This window comes from Pleurodeles waltl, chromosome 1_1 (assembly GCF_031143425.1).
Source record: "Pleurodeles waltl isolate 20211129_DDA chromosome 1_1, aPleWal1.hap1.20221129, whole genome shotgun sequence".
NCBI lineage: Eukaryota > Metazoa > Chordata > Amphibia > Caudata > Salamandridae > Pleurodeles > Pleurodeles waltl.
The window spans coordinates 23,709,294-23,728,516 of NC_090436.1; the positions used below are offsets into that span (position 1 = coordinate 23,709,294).

The 19,223-nt window shown below is 48.5% G+C and overlaps 1 protein-coding gene across 1 annotated transcript in view; it reads right to left on the reverse strand.

Moving 5' to 3' along the window:
- Positions 1 to 17,323, reverse strand: part of LOC138256231 (uncharacterized) — a 54,179-nt gene extending 36,856 nt beyond the window's left edge. The window contains exon 1 of the mRNA XM_069205859.1: positions 17,115 to 17,323. The gene's annotated coding sequence lies outside the window, so the exon portion shown is untranslated. The remainder of the gene's footprint in view (positions 1 to 17,114) is intronic.
- Positions 17,324 to 19,223: the final 1,900 nt, after the last annotated feature.

The window sequence follows — 19,223 nt, forward strand, 5'->3', positions numbered from 1 at the left end:
GGCATCGGTGGTGAGGCGTTAGTTCCTTATGACAAGGCTGGGTCGATGAATCCACCAGGTCAAGACGCGAGGTGTCAACTTCGAGGTGTCACAATCACACCATGGGGCTATAGGTGGTGTGCAAAATCAGAGCCGGGTGTCAGGAACATCAATGACACAGTGCACTGGACTTCTGCTGTGGCAGGACTTCGGAGGCATTGCGGCAGTGTCGGTCATTGCACTCAGTGCTCCGATGCAGACAGTTGCGCTGGTTCCAAAGTCGCTCTGGAGTCGATGTGCTTGGTTTCTTCTTGGTTGCACCAGAACTCACTCCCAGAGGCCCAGGACCTGGATTAGGTACCACTTGTCAAGTCAGGGTTCTCAGCAAGAGAGCCCAGGTGCTGGCAGATTAAGTCTTTGATGTCCCTGAGACTTATTAACAGGAGGCAAGCTCAGGCCAAGCCCTTGAAGAACCTTTGGAAGAAGGATGTAGAAAGCAAAATCTAGTACTGGACAGAAACAGCAAGCAGCAGGCCAGCAAATTAAGAGGCTGAGTGGCACTCCCTCTTACAGCATCCAGCTCTTCTTCCTGCCAGGATGTCCTCAGTCCAGAAAGATTCTAACTATGTGGTGTCATAGATCCAGTACTTCCACCCATTTTTGCCTTAGAAGTAGTCAAACTTCAAAGAGGAGTTTTTGTAGTGCAAAAGACCCTACCTTTCCCTGCCCTGGCCCGAGACACACTCCACGGGTTGAAGCCTGCTTTGTGCAAGGACAGCCACAGCCCTATTCAGGCGCAAGTGTCAGCTCCTCCCTTCACTCAAGCTCAGGAAGGCCCATCAGGATATGCAGTGCACACCTCAGCTCCATTTGTATGACTGTCTAGAGTGAATTCACAAACAGCCCAACTGTCACCTTGACCTAGACATGTACTCTGCAGACAGGCAGAGGCATAGAATGGTTAAGGAAGAAATTGTCCACTTTCTAAAAGTGGCATTTTCAAACCTACAATTAAAAAACCAACTTCACCAAAAGATGTATTTTTAAATTGTGAGTTCAGAGACCCCAAACACCAGATCTCTATCTGCTCCCAATGGGAAATTACACTTAAAAAGGTATTTCAAGGCAATCCCAATGCTACCCTACGGGGGAGACAGGTCTTGCACTCGTGAAAAATTAATTTAGCAGTATTTCACTATCAGGAAACGTAAAACACACCAGTACATGTCCTACCTTTTAAATACACTGCACCCTACCCCTGGGGCTGCTTTTATGCCTACCTTAGGGGTGACTTACATTTAGCAAAAGGGAAGGTTTGGGCCTGGCAAGTGGGTGCACTTGCCTGATCAAACTGGTAGCTTACAACTGCCCACAGAAACTGAAGTGGAAGGTGTGAGACACGTTTACAGGGCTACTCATCTGGGTGAACAATCATTGCTGCAGGCCCAATGGTAGCATTTGATTTACAGGTCCTGGGCACACGTGGTGCACTCTACTAGGGACCTACTAGTAAATGAAATATGCCAATCATGGATAAACCAATCACCAATACATTCTAGACAGATAGCATACTCACTTTAGCACTGGTTAGCAGTGGTGGAGTGCCCAGAGTCCTAATGACAACAAAAACAATTTAGTAAAAATAGGAGGAAGAAGGCAAAAAGTCTGGGAATAACCCTGCAAAATGGGCCAGGTCCAGCAAGATCCAACTGCCTAAAGCTCAACACGGATCAGACCAAAGTGGTGATCTTCGGAAGGAAGATTTCTGCATAGGACTCCATGTGGTGGCTACCAGACCTCGGTCTCACACTAGTCCCCACCACCTATGATGATGGGGAATCATCCTTGATGACAGATTCAACATGTCAGCCCAGATAAACGCAGAGACCTCCACCTGCTTCCACATCATGAAGATGCTATGGAAAATCTTCAAGTTGTGTAGGAGGCTGGCCTGGTTTGTAGTGGCTGAACTAGGAGACATGCAAAGCTCTTGCAATACCACTGTAGTCACACAGTACTTACACATAAGAAAGACAATATTCAGTGTTACCAAAAATAAAGGTACTTTATTTTAGTGACACAATGCCAAATACGTCTTAGAGGCTATAGTCCCTTAGGAGGTAAGTATTATACACAAAATTTACACTAGTAACCAAAATCAAGTACGTAAACAGTCAGAAAATAGGGCAAATAATGAAAATCACCATAGGTTACAATGGGCATGGGGAAACACAAACCATATACTAAAATAGTGGAACGCGAAAGTCGGTTTCCCACCTAGGCAAGAGTAGTGTGTAGAGGGGAGCTAGGAGTGTAAGAAAACACCAAAGGTAAGTAAAATACCCCACCCCAGAGCCCAGGAAAGCAGGAGTAAAGTACAGCAAGTTTCCTGAGAACACACTAGAAGTCATGATAAAGAATTATGCAAACACCAAGCAAGACTGAAAGACACCAACGATGGATTCCGGGACCTGAAGCCCTGTGGAGAGAGGAGACCAAGTCCAAGAACATCTGAAGAGTCCAGGAAGAACAGGAGCCCCTGCTAACCCGGATGATGTGCAAAAGTGGATTCTACAGTTGGAAGACAAAGTCAGAGATGCACCAAAGAAGACAGCTGCGGGTTCCTGCTTGGTGCAACAGATGTCCCAAGTCAAGTAGAAGAATGCAGGCTGTTTTCATCATTGGATTCCACTAACAAGCCTTGCCTCATACAAAAGATGCATTTAGCTGGATAAGGCGCTACCTGGTCCCAGGAGGGACCTAGGGGTCTCAACTCAGACTGAGGTGACAAAGGGGGCTCTCAGCACTTCAGAGAGCCCTCACAAGACCAGGCAGCACCCACAGGAGTCCCAGGACACAGGGACAAAGGAGTTGCAAATCGCGGTCATTACAGCACTACACAGAGGGATCCCACACCACCAGAGAACAACTCAGGGAGCTGAGCGTCGCAGGATAGAGTGGTGGGGACCTGGGCTACGCTGTGTATGAAGGATTCCTTGAAAAAGTTCAGAGAAGCCCTAGGTGCTGCAAAACACACGGTGCACAGGGGTACTGTCTGGCTTGGGGAGGCAAACTCTTAACTCCACCAAATTTGGACAGCTAGACCTTTGAACAGTCAGGGTCACTTGGGTCCACCACCTGTGTTCCAGGATCCACGCTCGTCATCAGGAGAGGGGACCCAGAGTACCGGTCTTCGCTGCAGTGAGGTGTCTGCTGAAGCAGGGTAGTGACTCGGTCGTCACTCCACTGGAGATTTCTTCAATTCTTCTGCTGCAGGATGAAGACAGGCAGTCCTCAGAGCATGCACAATCTGGAAGCTGTTGCAGTTGCTGGCAGTAGCTGAAGTTACAGAGCTCAAGTAGCCTTCTTGGATACTTTGCTGCAGTTGTAGAGGTCCTGGAGCAATTCCGCGGCTGATCCGATGGTAGAAGGTGAAGCAGAGGTTGCATAGGATTCGTGCTGCAGTCTTACAAAACCGAATCCGAGGAAATACCCAGAGGAGAGACCCTAAATAGCCCTCAGAGGGAGATTGGTCACCTAACCAGGTATGGACCATTCAGATGCTCCCAAAGTTCCCTGACTATCCTGAAAACAAGATGGCAGAAACCAGGAACACTCTGGAGGAGCTCTCGGCACCACCCCCCGGTCACTGAACTGGTGTAGACTGGATTGGGCAAGGAGGGCACCACCTGCCCTTCAAAGTATTTCCAGAGGCTCTTGGAGGATACCCCTCCCATGCCTGTAACAACTATTTCCAAAAGGAGAGGGTGTAACACTCCTCCCCTAAAGGAAATGCTTTCTTCTGCCTTCCTGGGATTGAGCTGCTCAAGGAGGGCAGAAGCCTATCTGTGAGGTGGCAGCAGCTGGTGCTCCAGTGTAAACCTAAGAGAGCTGGTTTGGCAGTACTGGGGTTCCATGATGGAGCCCCCAGGGTGCATGGAATTGCCCCCCAATACAAGAATCAGATTGGGGATACAATTTTCAGTTCCTAGACACCTCACATGGCCATATTCTGGGTTACCGTTGTGAAGCTACACATATGTATTGACCTATATGTAGTGCACACCTATAATGACATCCCTGCACTCACAAAGTCCAGTAAAATGGGCCTGGATGACGTGGGGACACCTCTGCAGGGGGGCCCTCACACACATGTAATATGCAGCTAGCCTTCAGGGTCTGAAGTCTAGCTATATAGGTGACTTATAAGTGACCTGGTGCAGTGAAAATGGCTGTGAAATAGTGCTAACACTACTTCACTCAGGCTGCAATGGCAGTCCTGATGAAGTGTTTGTATGAGATCCTTATGGGTGGCAAAAGAAATGCTGCAGCCCATAAGGATCTCCTGGAACCCAAATGCCCTGGATACCTAGGTACCATATACTAGGGACTTATAAGGGTGGTCCAGTATGCCAATCTGGAGTGAAATATGTAGTCACTAGAATACAGTGATTAATTTGGAAACAGAGAGAGCATAAGCACTGCAGTTCTGATTAACAGGATTCCAGTGACACAGTCAAGCATACTGACAAAACAGTAAAACATACTGACATGTAGGCCACAAACCATAAGCACTGGGGTCCTGACTACCAGGATCCCAGTGACACAGTCAAAACACACTGACAATCAGGCAGAAATTTGGGGTAACATGCCAAGCAAGATGGCTCTTTCCTACACCCCCGCCCCAAAATGAGGGTAAATAAGGCTAACCTTGTCCAGATGAGTCTTCATTGTCTAAGTGGAAATATCTGGAGAGTCCATCTGCACTGGAGTGGTTACTCCCAGGTCTATGTTCCACTGTAAAGTCCATCCCCTGTAGGGAAATGCACCACCTCAACAATTTAGGGTTTTCTCATTTCATCTGTTTTAACCATAAGAGAGGTTTGTGGTCTGTCTGAACTATGAAGTGAGTCCCAAACAAGTATGGTCTCAGCTTCTTCAGGGCCCAGACCACAGCAAACGCCTCCCTCTCTATGGCTGACCAACGCTTTTCTCTAGGGGTCAACCTCCTACTGATAAAAGAAACAGGTTGATCCTGGCCCTTTGAGTTTAGTTGTGATAACACTGCCCCAAGCCCCAATTCAGAAGCATGATTTCTTTAGAGTAATTTGGGCTTTTTAGGACAGGTGCAGTACACATAGCCTGCTTAAGCTCCTCAAAAGCTTTTTGACTGCTGGCTGTCCATAATACCTTCTTGGGCATTTTCTTAGAGGTGAGGTCATAAAGAGGGGCAACAATGGGGCCATAGTTCCTAATGAATCTCCTGTAATACCCAGTGAGACCAAGAAAGGCTCTGACCTTGGTATGAGTAGTAGGGAGAGTTGAGTCTAAAATAGTCTGGATCTTCCCCTGAAGTGGTTCAATCTGTTCCCCACCAACTAGGTGTCCCAGATAAACCACTTTCCCCTAGCCTATCTGGTATTTTGACGCCTTGATAGTGAGGCCTTCCTTTTGCTGGGCCTCCAAAACGTTCCACAGGTGGACCAGGTGGAGTTAAATACAGCAATGACATCCAGCTATGCTGCACTGAATGCTTCCAGACCTTGGAGGACTGTATTCACCAGCCTTTGGAAAGTGGCAGGTGAATGTATCAGACCAAAGGGCATAACTGTAAATTAATAATGCCCTCAAATGGTTGAAAATGCAGTTTTTGGTTTAGCATCCTCTGACAGCTTGATCTGCCAATACTCTGCAGTCAAGTCAAAGGTGCTAAGATATTTGGCAGATGCCAGTGTATCTATCAGCTTCTCTGCCCTGGGTATAGGGTGAGCATATGTTTTAGTAACTGTACTGAGCCCTCTGTAGTCTACATAAAACCTCATGTCCCTTTTTCCATTTTGACTATGAGGTTTGGGGACAAGAACCACTGTACTGGCCCGGGGGCTGTGTGAGTGCTCAATCACTCCTACGCCCAACATTTTCTGAACCTCAGATTTAATACAGTCTATGACATGGTCAGGCTGACTATAAATCTTAATTTTGACAGGCAGACTGTCCCCAGTATCAATAGTATGCTCACACCAAGTAGTCTGACCAAGTGTGAGTGAAAAGAGTTCAGAGAATTACCCTAGGAGGTACTTGCAGTCCTCCTTTTGCTCTGCTGTAAGGTAGTCTGCAAGGACAACCCCCTCCACTGAGCCATCAGCTGCAGTGCTGGAGAAGAGGTCAGGGAGAGGGTCACTCTCTTCTTACTGCCCCTCATCAGTGGCCATGAGTAGAGTCAAGTCTGCCCTATTATAGTAGGGTTTCAGGCGGTTCACATGAAGTACCCTTAGGGGACTTCTTGGAGTACCTAGGTCCATCAGGTAGGTGACCTCACTCTTCTTTTCCACTATGAGACGTGGACCACTCCATTTATCTTGGAGTTCCACAGGCTCCAATACCCACACCTTCTGTCCTGGGTGATAGTCACTCAGAGCAGCCTTCTAGTCATGCCATTGCTTTTGCCTGAAGGTTTTTAGTGGCCTTTTTCATGTACTCAGCCATTCTATATCTTAAGCCAAGCACTTAATCCACAGTGTCTTGTTTAGGGGGCTTCAAGGGTTGTTCCCATCCCTCTTTGACAAGTGCAAGTGTACCCCTAACAGGTTGACCAAAAAGTAGCTCAAAGGGGCTGTAGCTCACTCCCTTCTAGGGTACCTCCCTATAGGCAAAAAAGAGGCATGGCAGGAGGACATCCCATCTCCTTCTGAGTTTTCGAGAGAGTCCCATGATCATGCCTTTGAGAGTTGTGTTAAATCTCTGTGGATGATAGGGCATGGTGAATTTATAGGTTACACCACATTCCTTCCACATTGCTTTTAAATATGCAGACATGAAGTTACTACTCCTGTCTGATACTACCTCTTTAGGGAAGCCCACCCTGGAAAATATTTCCAGGAGGGCCTATGCCACTGCAGGAGCTGTAGTGGTCCTTAAGGGGATAGCTTCTGGATATCTTGTGGAATGGTCCACTACCACTAAGATGAATCTGTTTCCAGAAGCAGTTGGAGGGCCAAGGGGGTCAACAATTTCAACCCCTACGCTTTCAAAGGGCACCCCAACAGTGGGCAGTGGGTTTAAGGGGGCCTTTGGGGTGCCACCAATTTTGCCACTGGCTTGGCAAGTGACAAGAGCGACATAACTCTTTTGTGTCTTCTGACATGTGAGGCCAGTGAAAGTAAGGGACCAGTCAGTCCCAAGTCTTACTTTGACCCAGATGTCGAGCTAGGGGAATATCATGTGCAAGAGTTAGGAGGAATTCCCTATACTGCAAGGGAATGACTAGTCTCCTGGTAGCACCAGGTTTTGGGTCCCTTGCTTCAGTATAAAGGAGACTGTTTTCCCCATAAACGCTATGAGTCACTGATATCCCCAGCCTCTTGTTTGGCAGCTTGCTGTCTTAGACCCTCTAGTGTGGGACAGGTCTGCTGTGCCACACTCAGTTCCACCCTGGCAGCCCCCCTGCACCCAAGAGTTCAGCTTTATTGGCCTGAAGCTCCTCTGGTGTAGGCTCTACACAAGGAGTTGACTACTCCTCATCAAAAGGGGGATCTTCTGGAGAGGGAGGAATAGTGGACAAGGGTTTGCCCTTTCTACCCCTAGTTTTTGGGATCACTTGGTCCATTGTTCCAGGGTCCAAGTTTCCCTGTCCTCTTTGCTTCTTGACCTGAGCCCTGGTAAGAGCAAAGATGTGCCCTGGAATGCCCAGCATTGCTGCATGAGCCTCCAACTCCACTTCAGCCCAAGCTGAAGTCTCCAAATCATTGCCCAGTAGACACTCTACAGGTACGTCAGTGGATACCACAACTTTTTTAAGACCAGTAACCCCCGTCCCTCCACCAGTTGAGATTCACAACAGCCATGGGGTGGCTAACAGTGTTGTGATGGATGTCAGTAACTTGGTACTGATGACCAAGTAGTTGTTGCTCAGGGGCTACCAGTTTTTCCATCACCATAGTGACACTGGCACCTGTGTCCCTGTAGGCCTCAACCTGAACACCATTTATTAGTGGTAGTTGCCTGTACTTGTCCATATTAAGGGGACAAGCAACCAAGGTGGCAAGGCTGATGCCACCATCAGAGACCAAAACAGCCTCAGTGGTCTCCCTAACTAGACCAACCCCCACTATATTACCCAAAGTGAGACCAGCTACATCCTTAGATTAGCTATTTGTAGAGTTTTTCCCACCATCACTGCTATTACTAGGGGCACTAGAGGAAGCAGTAGAGGTTGTGGTGGTGGGAGGTTTGGTGTTCCTTTTGGGACAAGTAGGGTCACTTGTCCAATGGCCTTTGTTTTTACACAAGTAACACCATGGCTTTTTCTAATGGTTTGAAGAGGATTTGGGCCCACCACCCCCAGAGGATTTATGTGGGTCTGATGAAGATTCTGACTTTTTATCTTTGTCCCCACCCTTGTCATGTGACTTGTCATACTTCTTCGTGTTGTCTTTGTCACCCCCGTATGAGCTTTTCTGCTCACCCTTGTTCTGACCCATTTGTCTTCCTTCTTTCCCAATTCTTGGGGAGAGGTCAGATCTGAGTCCACAAGATACTGGTGCAACAAATCAGACACATAATTGTTACAAATATGCTCTCTCTGGATTAGATTATATAAACCCTCATAATCAGACACCTTGCTGCCATGTGACCAACCTTCTAAGGCCTTCACTGAATAGTCCACAAAGTCTATCCAATCTTGTGAAGACTCTTTTCTGGTTTCTCTGAACTTAATCATATATTGTTCAGTGGCTAAGCCAAATCCATCCAAGAGTGCTGTCCTCAAAACATTGTAATTATCTGAATCATTTTCTCTGACAGTAAGGAGTCTGTCTCTCCCCTTGCCAGAGAAGGACAACCATAGAATGGCAGCCAACTGCACCTGAGGGACTCTCTGAACTTTACAGGCACTCTCAAGTGCAGCAAACCACTTGTAGATGTAATTCCCCCTCCTTGTAAGGAGGAACAATCTTGTGCAGGTTTCTAGAATCAAATGTATTCTCCCTAAAACCATAGCTTCTGAAAGTGCTGTTGCTGCTGCCACCATGGGGAACTAACCCCAACCCCGGTCTTTCCCTTTCCACAGCTAGGTATTCCCTACCTATGGCCAACTGTTGCAGCCTCAGTCTGGCCTCCTCCAACCTCAGCTTTCTGAGTTCCCTATCTAGGGAGTTGTCCTCAGGGTTGGATGTGTTTGACACTTCTGAGACTGAAGTGACATGGGAGTGAGCAGAGGTTGATCTTTACCTCACTTGTGTAACCCCAGCTACCTGGCCTCTAGGTGTGAAGGGAGCCCTACCTGAGTGTGACCCCTTCCCACTACCAGCTACACTAGGAGGTTTGTTAGTGGAAAGATCTGTGGAAGGACCCTCCCCTGGATCTTCAGGACTCTCTCCTGAATCTACCTGGTTAGAATCTCCCTCCAACTCCTCTTCTACCTGGCGGCCAGACTGTTCTTGGTCATCCTGAAGAAGGAGGTTTAAAAGGAAATCTTTGTTAGGGTTCTTCCCAATCCCTAGGCTTCTCTCCAAGCAAAGCCCCCTCAAACGTTTAAAGTTTAGGTTCTCACAGGTAGCTTTGATAACCCTAGGGGTGGCCTCAGAGGAAGACAGTGATATAAAGGTTAGAGTAAAGTTGAGAAAAAGAAAAGGTCCTACTTTATCTAACTTTTAGAGTTTTAAGAATGCAAGTGAGACTGCTAGCTATACTTATGTATAGCCTTAAGTATAGATTACACTATCTTGTGGAAAGCACCAGTGACAGATTGATAAGGCAATTGCAAGTACTTATCCCACCGATGCCACCAATGTAGGAGGCTGGCCTGGCTTGTAGTAGGTGCCTAAGGTACTTACTTACTTGTACTGAGGTACTTATTAGTGAAATGTAGTCAGTGTCTAGAAGCCAGGCTGTCTAGAGGTAGCTGTAGGCAGAGCAGCTAAGGCTGAACTAGGAGACATGCAAAGCTCTTGCAATACCAATGTAGTCACACAGTACTGACACACAAGAATCTCAATCCCAGGAAGGCAGAACAAAGCATTTCCTTTAGGAAAGGGATGTTACACCCTCTCTCTTTGGAAATAGGTGTTACAGGCATGGGAGGGGTATCCTCCCAGAGCCTCTGGAAATGCTTTGAAGGGCACAGATGGTCCCCTCCCCGCATAATCCAGTATACACTGGTTCAGGGACCCCCAGTCCCTGCTCTGGCATGAAACTGGACAAAGGAAAGGGGAGTGGCCATTCTCCTGTCCATCACCACCCCAGGGGTGGTGCCCAGAGCTCCTGCAGAGTGTTCCTGGGTTCTGTCATCTTGTTTTCAGGATGGTCAGGGAACTCTGGGAGCATATGAGTGGCCAGTCCCAGCAGGTGACGTCAGAGACCCCTCCTGATAGGCCCATACCTGGGGGGTCCAGTATGCCAATCTGGAGTGAAATGTGTAGTCACTAGACTATAGTGACAAATTTGGAAACAGAGAGAGCATACGCACTGGAGTTCTGATTAGCAGGACTCCAGTGACACAGTCAAGCATACTGACAAAACAGTAAAAAATACTGACATGTAGACCACAAACCATAAGTACTGGGTTCCTGACTAGCAGGATCCCAGTGACACAGTCAAAACACACTGACAATCAGGCAGAAATAGGTGCCAAGAAAGATGGTACTTTCCTACAAGCAGCTACCACAAACCAAAAGAAAAACATTAACACAGGCCCTGATTACAAGCAGACTTGACATAGTGCAACACACTGTATGCGGGAATCACCAAACAGCTCCTGAACAGGACCTATACAGTCAAAAATGCTGCAGGAAGATTCGCTTTCTACCTCCCTCGCAGGACCCACATCTTTCCACACCTCAAAGGACTTCACTGACTCAATGAACACAAGGGCACTCCACTCAAACTACTCAAACACCCATATAAAGCATTATACAACATAGGTCCTGCCACACACTTCCAGCATCCCTCCAGACACCTCTGATCTGCCGCAAGCTCCCTAGCACAGGTACCTGGCACATAAAAGAACAGAAGAGGAGGTTACCTCTTCCCTACATCTTCCCGAAAGCCTGAAAGGACCTACCACCACAGACGTCATTTAGGGGTCGCCAGTGGTCATAGCTGTGACCCCTGGCTTGCCCTTTGAGACCTCTGGTACTGCCTTTGCGACCCCTGACACAGGGTTGGAATAATAAGTATAATGAGAAAAAGAATGGAGCACACTAATAGTGATTACCTTCAAATAATAGTTGAAACCCTGGATCCTTTGGTTCTATTTACGCTTCTATAGATGACCATAGTACAATTCAAGTAAATAACAATTTTGTGTAATGGCTCCAAGACTACACTATTTGAGTTTCACATTTAATACAAAAGAAAGTGCTCATATAGCACACATATGTACATATAAATAAAACTAATAATCATAATTACAACAAAAAAGAGCAAGAAAAACATAAATAACACAATACTATTGAGCTACAAACATAAATGGCACAAATTTAACACAACTCATCTAATATGTGAAAATTATTGATCTCCAAAGACTCAAAGTCAGGACACCCAGGTCCAGTTAGTCCGTGGCACGGGTGTGTACTGTCCAATGTATTGACTTGAGGCAATGCAGGTTCTTGGTATCCAATGCGAAACAATTAACTGCAAATTCCGAACCAGATTCAGCCGACACGTGTTTCGTCCCTGAAGGGACTTTCTCAAGGCTGACAAAACAAATTGTAAAAGCCCTTAATGCAACTTAATGTCCCATTCGTATTACAACCATTGTCTGAAAACATGTTACCAGACAAAGCTTTATAAAAGTCACCACAAGCGTGTCGAAATTCTGAAGGTTATAAATATTGTGAACAAAAAGCCACTACACCAAGGTCTCACAAACATCACATAAAATCTGTGTAGCCTGAGTAAGTGTGGAAACCAGCCTACTATGTCTAACCCAGTAGTGTCTCTAATATTAACATTCGAGAGAAATAAATATAGTTTTAGTTATCATACAAATTAACAACACATATATGTTGATTTCATGCAGGTTAGTGATAGTTATATCACCAAAAGGGAGTGAGAATGCATAAGTCTCTGAGTGATTGGAAAGTCAAAATATTCATTAGTGCCGTGTGTGATCGTATTCTAGTTACCACCCCAGTGAGGGGAAGGTATTGTAAAATTCTGTACCTCGTCCTTTTGTGTTTGTTGTGAGCTGTTCAGGCTCTAGTTATCCAGTGGGGTACAGGGGCACTGTACATCTGTAAAATAACAGAGGCAATGTCCCATATCTTATCAAATCACCCACAATGCCTAACTAGGAATGTCCACATGTAAATTCAACCAACCTGTGGTCATTTCATCTCCAATGGAAAGATTCCCAATGAAGTACAATTAGTTGACATGGCAAAAATGACCTGCAGTTTACAGAGGTCGTTCAAAAATCCAGACACTGTTTGATCTGTAACAAATTTGGAAATTAAAAAGGTTTGATAACCTTTATAGCAGCATTGTTAATGCATTGTCATAAAAGAAAAAGATAACATAAAGGGAAAGACCCCACTAGTTCCAAGTATCTGCACAAATTCAAATTAGCCAATATGTCTAATGTTTCATGGACTCATCCATGCTGTGAAACCTCACATAGCTTTGACCGCTATGTGGTCGACTCCTACCTTATTACCAGCAACCCCATCGTAGAAAATCACCTTTCCGTATCCACACCGCGAAACCAACTGCATCTAATTACCCATAAATATAGTCTGTGAACCAAGGGAAAAGGGACATAGAACTAATCCTTCTACAGTAGTTTCCTATTTCGGAACTCCTCCGAAAAGCTGTCTCACCGTGGCATTGACGCTGTCCGCCATCTTTAAATTGTATATTATCCCGATCGGTAATACCGGTTATGAAAAAAGCCCAAAATAACACGGCCTGATTGTCACTACGTAGCGTTCCAAAGGAATCTAGGTCTTTCCGTCCATAACATCGTCTGATATATGCATAGTTATCAAGAAAAGATCTAACGTTGGAATTCGCATCCACGTTCATACATACAAGTTCTGTACGGTTCTGGGCGCCATCTTATAGGAACCCGCAGTGTATTCAGAAATATACTTAGTGCCGAATTTCCAAAAAACAAACAAACCTAATTGCAAAAATGTGATCAATCTAATTTCAAATGGATGACGGATTGTTGAACCACATCCAAATAAGATTGATTTACAAGATCATATGTATTGTTTCGAGCACCATATTGAAATGGTTATCTGCCAGATTAAAAAAGCCAAAACTGGTATATGTGAGCCTACTACTGGATATACATGTCTACACCATACAACACAATGTAAAATCTGCCAAAGTCAATCATGGCGTCACCCTCTCCCTGATTTATTGATTAATGTCCACATTGTCCAAGCCACCACCTGGCTAAAAAATCCGGCAAAAATTACCTTCCCATCACTGAACTTGATATAAAGTGCTGTTAGTACCTGGGGTGGTTATGTTATAGGTGTATTACTTGGTATGAACATGTGTCATGCAAGCCATTGGTGAACCATGCTTCATCATGTGATTGATTTTCTCAGTTTTTGCTCAACTGAAGTAATGACAACATTGAGTACCATTAAAGAGCATTAACATTTCTTAATGACATGACTTTCTGTGGGAGCACGTGGAGTCATAAAAAATAGTGCATTTCATGATTTAAATTCATGCCCAGTTGTATACTTTTCAATCTTAGTATCCATTTTGACTCATTCCTTCTAAGTTCTAACTCACGATTGCCCCCTCTCGGATGTGCTCTTGTCTGGCTGATGCCCATATACTTTAAAATAGGGACCTCCATTGTAGAATGTTCCTTTGTCACATGACGTACTGCTGGAGAAAATGCATCATTATTTCTCAAGGCCCGTACATGTTCCTGGATCCTCTCCTTTAAGGGTCGGATAGTACTCCCTACATAAATCTTGGTACATTCACATATCAAAACATAAACCACATATCTAGTATTGCAGTTGATAAAATCTTGGATCTTATATACTTTACTTTAACACAAGGGCACTCCACTCAAACTACTCAAACACCCATATAAAGCATTATACAACATAGATCCTGCCACACACTTCCAGCATCCCTCCAGACACCTCTGATCTGCCACAAGCTCCCTAGCACAGGTACCTGGCACATAAAAGAACAGAACAGGAGGTTACCTCTTCCCTACATCTTCCCGAAAGCCTGAAAGGATCTACCACCACAGACGTCATTTAGGGGTCGCCAGGGGTCATAGCTGTGACCCGTGGCTTGCCCTTTGAGACCTCTGGTACTGCCTTTGCGACCCCTGACACAGGGTTGGAATAATAAGTGCCAAAAACACAGTCCTGGCACACATTACTAGTGTCAGGCTCCAGCATCCTTTTATGTTCATTATCTATTACAATAATAATGATTAATAACCTATCTTTCATTACTAATTTAATGAAAAGGGTGAAGCAGCAGGATCTGGAATGGAACCTTCACTGCCATTTAGGTAAATAAATTAAAATGATTTTCAGTTTATGTTGTGTGAGTGCGTGTATGTAAGAGAGAATATGAGCGATAGAGCTTGAGTATGTGTGAGCATGTAAGTTAGTACGTGGGATAGTATGTGTGTGTGTGTGAACAAAAAGTGAGTGAGTGAGAAAGTATTAGGTGAGTGACAGGAAGAGTCAGCAAGAGAGTGCAAATGAGTGAGTCGGGTGAGAGTGAGTGCATGTATTGTGATGTCATGAGGGTTAAGGTCAGATGACAGCCAACTCGCCTTGTTTATAGAAGACCACAACATCCTCAACATCTCCCAATCTGGATTCAGGAAAAACCATAGCACCGAAACAACCCTCCTGGCCACAACAGACGACATCCACTCCCCGCTGGTCAAAGGAGAGATGGCGGCACTCATTGTACTAGACCTCACGGCCTGATAAGAAGACTCCACAAAGCCGGAATCAGAGACAAGGCCCTCGACTGGATCCAATCCTTCCTCTCTGACGGAACTCAACGAGTGAGACTCGCCTCCTTCCTCGCAGATTCCACACCCACCACCTGCGGAGTGCCCCAGGGATCCTACCTCAGTCCCATGTTGTTTAACATCTACATGACCCCGCTAGCCACCCTCGTCAGGAGCTACGGAATAAACATCATCTCCTATGCTGACGACACCCAACTCATCCTCTCCCTCTCCAACGAAGCCAGACACAACTTCCTCAAAGGCATGGAAGCAGTCACCAACTGGATGAGAAACAGCTGCCTTAAGCTCAATGCAAACAAGACAAAGTACTCATCATGGGCCCCTAGCGCATGGAACGACTTCTGGTCGCCACCCACCCTTGGAAACCCGCTCACCCTCTCCAGCCAAGCTGCAACCTCGGAATCATCCAGGACTCCGACATCAGCATGAACCATCAAACCAACTCAGTCACCTCCACCTGCTTCCGCACCCTCCACCTCCTACGCAAGTCCTTCAAGTGGATCCCCCTCGAACATAGAAAGACCGTCCCACACACCCTCATCACCAGCAGACTGGACTATGGCAATGCAGTCTACACCAGAATCAACAAAAAAACTCACCTGCAAACTACAAAACATCCAGAAAGCCGCCGCCAGACTGGTCCTCGACCTACTTCGACTCTGCCACATCTCGCAACACCTGCGTACACTGCACTGGCGTCCCATAGAGAAAAGAATCACTTTCAAGATCCTCACCTACGCACACAAAGCCCTCCACAACACCGGACCAGCCCACCTGAACCAGCGACTCCAATTCCACATACCCCACAGGGCCCTACGCTCAGTCCAGCTGTCTCTCGCAGAAGTACCCCGCATCAGGTAAACCAGAACAGGACGACGTTCCTTCTCCTGCCTCGCAGCCACTGCCTGGAACGTCCTTCCTCTCCACATAAGACAAACCACCTCCCTCCTCAGCTTCACGAAGGAACGGAAGCGATGGCTTTTTTAAGAACCACCTCACGGGTAAATGCTACAACCCCCCATTTCTCCCAAGCGCCTTGAGACCCCAACAGGTGAGTAGTTGCGCTCTACAAGCACTGATTGATTGACATCACTTCCTGTGACATCATCAAGATCAAAGGGTGCATGATGTCACTTCTGCTACCCCTGACATTTTGGTGAATCGACACCCAGGCCTGCCAGGGCACAGGAGAGCCTCCTCATCGTTGCAAGAAGCTGAGGACCTGGTTCTTTGAGTAATTCCCTCAGGGAGAGCACAGTCTACCCACCTGCAAAGCGCCTGGGTACACTCAACCAGGCATTATATAACAGATAAATTAAACTTAGGGTGACCAGAATTTGAAAAGAAAAAACCGAAAAAGGTCAGACATAAAGGTAGGACTAAAGCCTTTGGTCTCACTTTTATATCTGGCCTGTCCTGTAAATAAGTTTGCGCGCACACAGGCAGAAACCAATAAATAACTTCAATTATTTAAGACTCTCGATCTGCATGCGAAAGGAGAGCAGGCCTTTCACTTCTAACAGGTGACCTGACCTTTGCCCCAAAAACCAGGACATGTATCTAAAATGAACAAATGCGTCGGGGCGCCGGGACAGTCCTCTGAAAACCGGGACTGTCCCGGAGGTCTGGTTACCCCAATTAAACTCACACACACAGTCAAGTTTCATCCTGGAAATCTGAGTAGGGTGCGGCTCTGGAGGACCTGCCTTGGACACCCCTGGGCTAGAGGTGAGGGGCGAGCTTAGGGTGGCACTGATAGGAAATGGAAGAGGACGCCTGGGAATGTAACAACAATGCATTCTGGGATTTGTAGTCCGGTTTCATGGCGCAACCTCCCTCAACACATCGGAGGCTCTTCGCATAAGCACCTTCGGGGCCACACACCTGCCCACGCGCCTAGATACCCTCTTGGTGATTACTGTGCTATACAGAGCAACACGAACTGACAATTGACCAAGATGAGAAAAAACATCAAGCTGCAATGGTTGTAGAGGGACCCGTTCTGGCAGGAACTGCTTTGTCATCCTAATGACGAACGTAAGCTTTAAATATAACCACGGCAGTGATGCGGTCGGAAAAACAACGTTTAGGGCAAAACGGAATCAAAAACAACTGCTGAGAGTTCAGCCAAACCCAGGGGATAAGCGGAGCTACTCACGGTCCGTGCTTCCGGGATCGCCGCCTCCGAGGCTGTCAAAGGCTGAGCTCCCTCCACTTCCTGGGCAGCCCGGACCGGCCCTCCCTCTGGAGGAGGAGGGGAGGACCTTGTCCTGGGCTGAGAGCCAGGGCCGGGCCGCGGAGCAGGAGGATGCTAGGGGAGGAAGGGCGGGTACTGATCCTAGCCTGAGAGCCAGGGCCGGGCCTCCCTCTGGAGGAGGAGGGGAGGACCTTGTCCTGGGCTGAGAGCCAGGGCCGGGCCGCGCAGCAGGAGGATGCTTGGGGAGGAAGGGCGGGTACTGATCCTAGCCTGAGAGCCAGGGCCGGGCCTCCCTCTGGAGGAGGAGGGGAGGACCTTGTCCTGGGCTGAGAGCCAGGGCCGGGCCGCGGAGCAGGAGGATGCTAGGGGAGGAAGGGCGGGTACTGATCCTAGCCTGAGAGCCAGGGCCGGCCCTCCCTCTGGAGGAGGAGGGGAGGACCTTGTCCTGGGCTGAGAGCCAGGGCCGGGCCGCGGAGAAGGAGGATGCTAGGGGAGGAAGGGCGGGTACTGATCCTAGCCTGAGAGCCAGGGCCGGCCCTCCCTCTGGAGGAGGAGGGGAGGACCTTGTCCTGGGCTGAGAGCCAGGGCCGGGCCGCGGAGCAGGAGGATGCTAGGGGAGGAAGGGCGGGTACTGATCCTAGCCTGAGAGCCAGGGCCGGGCCTCCCTCTGGAGGAGGAGGGGAGGACCTTGTCCTGGGCTGAGAGCCAGGGCCCGGCCGCGGAGCAGGAGGATGCTAGGGGAGGAAGGGCGGGTACTGATCCTAGCCTGAGAGCCAGGGCCGGGCCTCCCTCTGGAGGAGGAGGGGAGGACCTTGTCCTGGGCTGAGAGCCAGGGCCGGGCCGCGGAGCAGGAGGATGCTAGGGGAGGAAGGGCGGGTACTGATCCTAGCCTGAGAGCCAGGGCCGGCCCTCCCTCTGGAGGAGGAGGGGAGGACCTTGTCCTGGGCTGAGAGCCAGGGCCGGGCCGCGGAGCAGGAGGATGCTAGGGGAGGAAGGGCGGGTACTGATCCTAGCCTGAGAGCCAGGGCCGGGCCTCCCTCTGGAGGAGGAGGGGAGGACCTTGTCCTGGGCTGAGAGCCAGGGCCGGGCCGCGGAGCAGGAGGATGCTAGGGGAGGAAGGGCGGGTACTGATCCTAGCCTGAGAGCCAGGGCCGGGCCTCCCTCTGGAGGAGGAGGGGAGGACCTTGTCCTGGGCTGAGAGCCAGGGCCGGGCCGCGGAGCAGGAGGATGCTAGGGGAGGGAGGGCAGGTACTGATCCTAGCCTGAGAGCCGGGCTGGGCCGTGGAGCAGGAGGATGCTAGGCGAGGGAGGGCAGGTACTGATCCTAGCCTGAGAGCCAGGGCCAGGCCGTGGAGGAGGTGGCATGCTAGTGATGGTGAGAGCCAGGGCCGGGCTGTGGAGCAGGGGGATGCTAGGGGAGGGAGGGCAGGTCCTGATCCTAGCCTGAGAGCCAGGGCCGGGCTGTGGAGCAGGAGGATGCAAGGGGAGGGAGGGCAGGTACTGATCCTAGCCTGAGAGCCGAGCTGGGCCGTGGAGCAGGAGGATGCTAGGCGAGGGAGGGCAGGTACTGATCCTAGCCTGATAGCCGGTGCCGGGCCGTGGAGCGGGGGAATGCTAGGGGAGGGAGGGCAGGTACTGATCCTAGCCTGAGAGCCGGGGCCGGGCCATGGAGCAGGGGGGATAGGTCCTCCTCCTGGGCTGAGAGCCAGGGCCGGGCCACGGAGCAGGGGGGATACTATGGGAGGTAGGACAGGTCAGGTCCTGCTCCTGGGCTGAGAGCCGCGCCATGGAGCAGGATGGAGGGAAGCAGGGGCATGGGTTTGGGGGGAGGTGGTGTTAAACCCACATAATAAATGTATTTTGCTATAAATAGTTGGGTACAGGCGCATTCATTCTGGTACGGTGGGGCATCTCTCTGATCTCACCAGGAATGTTTACACGCAAAGACAAAAACGTACACATACTCCCTCTCTTTGTGGTTGGAAAGACTTAAAAATGTTGGTTATTTCACAAAATAATGTTCTTTCTCTCGCTTTCTGTCCCACCAATCCGCATTCCGCTGCCCTCTCG